At 35.7% G+C, this 5,894-nt stretch overlaps 1 protein-coding gene across 3 annotated transcripts in view; it reads right to left on the bottom strand.

Moving 5' to 3' along the window:
* Positions 1–5,894, bottom strand: part of Aoah (acyloxyacyl hydrolase) — a 251,423-nt gene that overhangs the window by 190,567 nt on the left and 54,962 nt on the right. The window lies entirely within an intron of this gene.

Below are 5,894 nucleotides of genomic sequence, written 5' to 3'. Positions count from 1 at the left end.
TGGTTGAGACCCTGGGAGCTCCGAGGGTATATATTTCATTTTTTAGAACAAGGAATATAAAATGTTGGCTAAGATCTCCTTTGTTGAATGGCAAACATATTGATAGAGAATCAGGGAAAGTACCTTGATTTGAGGCTTTTACAATAGTCTCAAAAAATGAAATATGATAATGTTAGCCATGCAAGTAGATGAATACCAAACTTATAAAACTCACACATTAAAGAAAGAAATTAAAGAATTCACCAAAAGATAGAAAGATCTCCCTTGCTTGGGATTGGTAGGGTTAACATTGTACACATGGCCATCTTACAAAACAACATCTACAGATTCAATACAATCTCCCCAAAATTTCCAACACAATTCTTTGCAAAAATTAAAGAGCAAAAACCCTTCAACTTCATGTGGAAACAAAAAGACAAAGGATAGTTAAAAGAATCCTGAATAACAAAATTACAAGTTATAATACAGATATGTAGTAATAAAAACAACATGGTATTGGCCTTAAAAACAGACACACTGATCAATGGAATTGAATTGAGGACCAAGATGTAATTCTACACAGCACAGATAACTGATTTTTCACAAGTTGAAGAAAATCACACTGAAGAAAAGATCACATTCTCAACAAATGACGCTGAAAAAAACTGCACCCACATATAAAAGTGCAAATAGATACATATCTATAACTCTACATCAAAATAAATCTCATGGAACATGAACCTCAAAAGAAGACCAGATACCATGAACCTGATAGAAGAGAAAGTAGAGAATACACTTGAACTTATTGTCACAGGAAAGAAATTTCTGAACAGGACAAGGATAACACAGGTATTAAGCACAACACGTGGGGGCTCATGAAGCTAAAAAGTTTCTATACACCATCATTAGAGCAAAACGGCAGCCTACAGAGTGGGAAACATCTTTATTAATTACTCATCTGGTGGAGGATTAGTATCTAGAAAGATAAAAACTACTAAAACCCTGAACATTAAGAAAACAACCCAATCTTAAAATGGTGTATAGAACTAAACTGAGTACTCAAAAAGTGAGACAAGAATGGCTGGGAGACACAAAATGTTCAGCATCCTTAGCTATCAAGAAAATACATATTAAAACTACTTGATATTGCATCTTATCCTAGTCAGAATGACCAAGATCAACAAAATAAATAACAGCACATGACGGTAAGGATGTAAGGAAAGGTCAATATTTATTCATTGCTGGTGGGAGTGTGAATGGGTGTACCCATTATGGAAGTCAGTGTGGAGGTTATTAAAAAAGCTGAAAATTGATGTTCTGCAAGATCTAGACTCTCAGGCAATATACCTAAAATACTCTGCATCTTGCTACAGAGACACTTGCTCACTCATATTCACTGCTGCTCTATTCATAATAGCCAGAAATTTGAAACAGCCTAGATATCCATCAACTGATGAATAGATAATGAGGATGTGGTACATTTACACAATGATATGTTATTCAGTTATAAAGAAAAATGAAATTATGAAGTTTTTATATAAGTGCATGGAGCTGGAAACAAATATCTTGAGTGATGTAACCTACAGCCCCCAAAGAAAACCCAAATAGTGCATGTTTTATTTTGTATGTAGATGTCAGCTTTTAAACTTTAGATTTAAGTATTTCAATTTCAATAACCGCAGAGGTTAGGTAGATAGTAGAGGACATGAAGGAGGAGGAAATTGTCCAAGGATGGAGTAATAGAGTATAGTGTCCTAAGTGGGTAAAGGGAAAACTAGATAGGAGGACTAAATGGCAAGGGGTGGGAGGGCATGATAAAGAGAGAAATGGAGTGAGGGTCTAACACTAAAGCAATTTTTTTTTTTGAAAAATGGCATGGAAATCTACATGGTAGAAGCCTCCTAAAATATATACATATTTGAAAAAAAAAAAAGTAAATTAAGTCACCATATAATAAGGGAGACAATGCTCCAACTAGGTAGCTTATGCCACCAAGTAAAATTTCCAGTGCCAGGAATGGGTTACATTTTGTTGAGTTATTGGCCAAAGGAGTCTCTTAGAAACCTCAGCCAAATATCACAGGTAATTTCCAAGGTTATTGGTTATTCTCCAAAATTTGATGGTAAGACCCTATTGGTGAAGACACACTTACTTATGTCATCAAACATGAAAAAATTGAGCTGTTCCCCACCTAGAAGCTTGACCCCTACTTGGGAGCAGGAAAAAGGGAGAAAAGTAAGAAATTTCTCTCAGCATCCTGTGTCTTACAACAGTGACCTGCCTGCAAGATATACTGGTACAAATGCTATGGAAGTAATCACACGATGTTTTCATTAGATTTAAGGCACAGTCCATAAAATGAAACCCATACATGACACTACTAAAGTGGCCAAGAAACCAGCATTACATAGAACACAGGCCTAGAGCAAAACCAATATTACTGTTCTTCTGCTAAATGAACATAGAAATAAAAATGACTTCTAATGACATATTGCTATACACTCAGCTTCAATGCTTATCAGAGAAATTTCTTGCAATACATGGTAGACTATTACAGAGACTCACAATTTGAAGATATGCAGATAGTGAGAGACTTTGGAACACTCAACCCTAAGTGGGATATCTTTATCAAACCCTTGCCCTTGAGGCTCAGAGCCTCTATAAGGAGGCAGAAAGATTGTATGAGCCAGAAGTAAGTGACTCCAAGGAAAAAATGTCTTCCAGGACTAATACACATATGAACTCTCAGAGACTGTGATAGCACACAAGACCTGGATAGGTTCAAGACAACAGACAAAATCACAGCAAGGAGAAGAAGTCGAAACTAAGCCCCAACTCTAATTAAGAAGCTTTTTGCAATTAATATCTGCTGGTTAAGGGAATATTAGTTTTCTCCAATGGAGTTTCACTGGGAAGTTTAACTCTTGAAAAGATCTTGTACCCAGAAGTAGTTTGCCAATATAAATTAGACATCACATTTTATGTGTGCATGCATGTGTGCACACCTTTTGTTTTGTTATTTTTATTCTTATTTATTTTCTTTTTTGTTTTAAGTTAGTCTTAATTTTATTTTTTAAGGTTTTTGTTGTTGTTGTTGTTGTTGTTTTTCCTGTTTTTGTTGCCGTTGTTTTTAGAATGAATTGGAAATTGCATGGGTAGGAAGGTAGGAAGGTAGGAAGGATCCGGGAGGAGTAGGCAGGGGAGGTAAGTGAATTACTGTACAGTAATTTTTTCATACAGTACATTCTAATGTACTGTATGAAAAAAATTAATTAATTGCTTTTAAAAAGGTATCTTTTGGAATTAAAATAAAACACAGCTTGTATTCCTTTCTGTTGTTTATTTGAGGGAGGAGTTCAACTTGGCCAATTAGTCTTTACTACAGAGTGAAAGACCTACTCTTATAGGGATTGTTAAACTGCATCAACGTCTAAGAACACACACAACACATGTATATGTCCTGTAAGAAGATACCTTCCTTGCTGGCTGATTTTCTTTTAACTTGACACTTGAGAATCACCTTACAAGAGGAACCCTCAACTGAGAAAATACCTCCATCACATGGCTTCATGGAAGCAAAGAAAAAAATAGATGGAGTAAGGAGATATTTTCAGAAATACATAAAATGCCAAATTGATTTTAAGAATAAGGAGACATATAGCACACAAAGCGACTTAAACAGTAATCTAAACTTCTCCAAAGAAAACTCTAATTTGATGAGAAAGCTCTACTGGTAAAGTATACTAACTCACCACATCTTTTCTAAAAATGGAAAGGTACAGAATATTTCTTAACTTCTGTGAGACTAATATCAAAATACATTCCTTCAAGAATATAGCCCCACATCTCTTATAAACATAACCCCAAAGATTTTCAAAACACTGATATAAATCTAATACAGAAATGTTGTATAAAAGTCGTATATTGGCCAAGTGAGATTTGTCCCCAAAATGCAAGGTGTAACATTTGAAATCATCTATCATATCACACTGCATCCCTAAAGGACAGAAGTCACATTGTCATCAATAGATGAAGAAGATATTTGATAGAACACTATAATATTCTTGATAACTTCCACTCTCTGCAAAAGAACCACATCAAAAACCAACTAATAATGAAAGGGAAACTCTTCAATTTGATAAAGGCTATTCACAAAACTACTAACATGATCTTTAGTGATAAAAACCAAAACCCTTTCCCCATAAGCATTGCTGTGGAAATACTAGCCACAATACCTAGTTAACCAAATGAAATGCCAGGCATCCAGATTAGAAAGAACAAAACAAGATATTACACAAGTGATGCCATCATGTGGCTAGCAAACCCTGAGGAACCCATTAATAAATGATGAGAACTAATAAGTGAATTTAATGACATTGCACAATTAAAAAACCAATAATTCAAAACTAATTGTTTTTCTGTGAAGTAGAAATGAGCAAATAAGAATGAAATTAAGAAAACTAGTTTGTTATAATAGCATCAAAAAGAATTAAATACTTAGAAATAAATTTGACAAAATAAAAAAATTAATTTGACAAAGAAAAAAACAAACCAACAAAAAAATTTGGTGTGGAATGCACATCAGTAATTCCAGAACTTGGAAGCCTGAGACAGGAGGAATGCCATAATTTTGAGGTCAATCTATGCTACATAGTGAGCTCCAGGCTACCTGGGCTACTGTATGAGACACTTTCTTAAAAACATACAAATATATTCTTTGAAATGATTTTACCAAAAGAAGTTAAAGACGACCCAAATAAGCAGAAACACATACCATGTGGACGGATCAGTGAGTCAATGGTTAATGGTATTAGGATGGCAATAATCTTTAATCTGACTTACTAGTTCAATGCCATCTCCAAAACAATTGTAACTTCTCTGCAGAAACTGATCAACTGATCTTAACTATATGTGACTCAGAATAGATTTTTCTTTTAATCTTGAAAAGGAAAATCAAAGTTGGAAGACTCGAACTTCACAATTAGCAAGCTACAAAACTATAGTTGCCACAATAGTGTGGTATTAAAATGGGAGACATCTGGGCTAATTAAATAGGATCAAGGGGCTAGAAATACTGAGTCTATAGTTCAGACTTGAGTGTGCCAAGATAATTTCAATGTGGAAATTTGAAAAAAACCTGGCAGTTATAAGCAGAAGAGTGAATGAAATTGCTCACTGTGGTGGTTGAATGTTAGTTGGTCCCCAGTTAGTGGCACTACGTGGGTAGATTAGGAAGTATGGTTGTGGTGGCTGTGCTGGTTAGAATAGGAATGGAACCCACAGAATCATGTGTTTGAATGTTCGCTCTATAGGGAATGGCACTATTAGGAAATATGGACTGGTTGGACTAGGTGGGGCTTTGTTGGAGGAAGTGTGTCTCTGTGGAGAAGGCTTTGATGTCTCAGAGGCTCAAGACAGTTCACTTCCTGCTGCTTCCTGATCCCGATATAGAACTGGATATAGAGCTCTCAGCTTCTTCTCTACCACTCTGTCTGCTTGGATACTGCCATGGCGATAATGGGCTAAACACCTAAAACTGTAAGCAAGCCCCAATTAGATGTTTTCCTCTATAAGAGTTGCCATAGTCATAGTGTTTCACAGCAATAAAACCCTAAGACAATGGCTTTACTGAAGGGAGTACACCACTGGGGGTGGGCTTTGGGGTTTTAAAAGCCATGTACCATTCACAGTTCACTCTCCTTGCTTCCTCCTTGTGGTTTAAGATCTGAACTCTCAACGTCCAGCTCTACCACTATGTCTGCCTGCCTGCTGCCACACTTTCCTGTCTAGTGTTAGACTTTTAGCCCTAATGAACTTAAGTCCATGTAAACCAGTCTATCTGTAAGTTACTCCAGTTAGGGCACTTTTTATATACAGCAAGAGAAAAGTAACTAATACATCTTCCTCATACTAGT

The sequence above is a fragment of the Mastomys coucha genome, unplaced genomic scaffold (genome assembly GCF_008632895.1).
Source record: "Mastomys coucha isolate ucsf_1 unplaced genomic scaffold, UCSF_Mcou_1 pScaffold7, whole genome shotgun sequence".
NCBI lineage: Eukaryota > Metazoa > Chordata > Mammalia > Rodentia > Muridae > Mastomys > Mastomys coucha.
The sequence above is the reverse complement of the archived record's forward strand: the minus strand, read 5'-3'. Positions and strand labels throughout refer to the sequence as shown.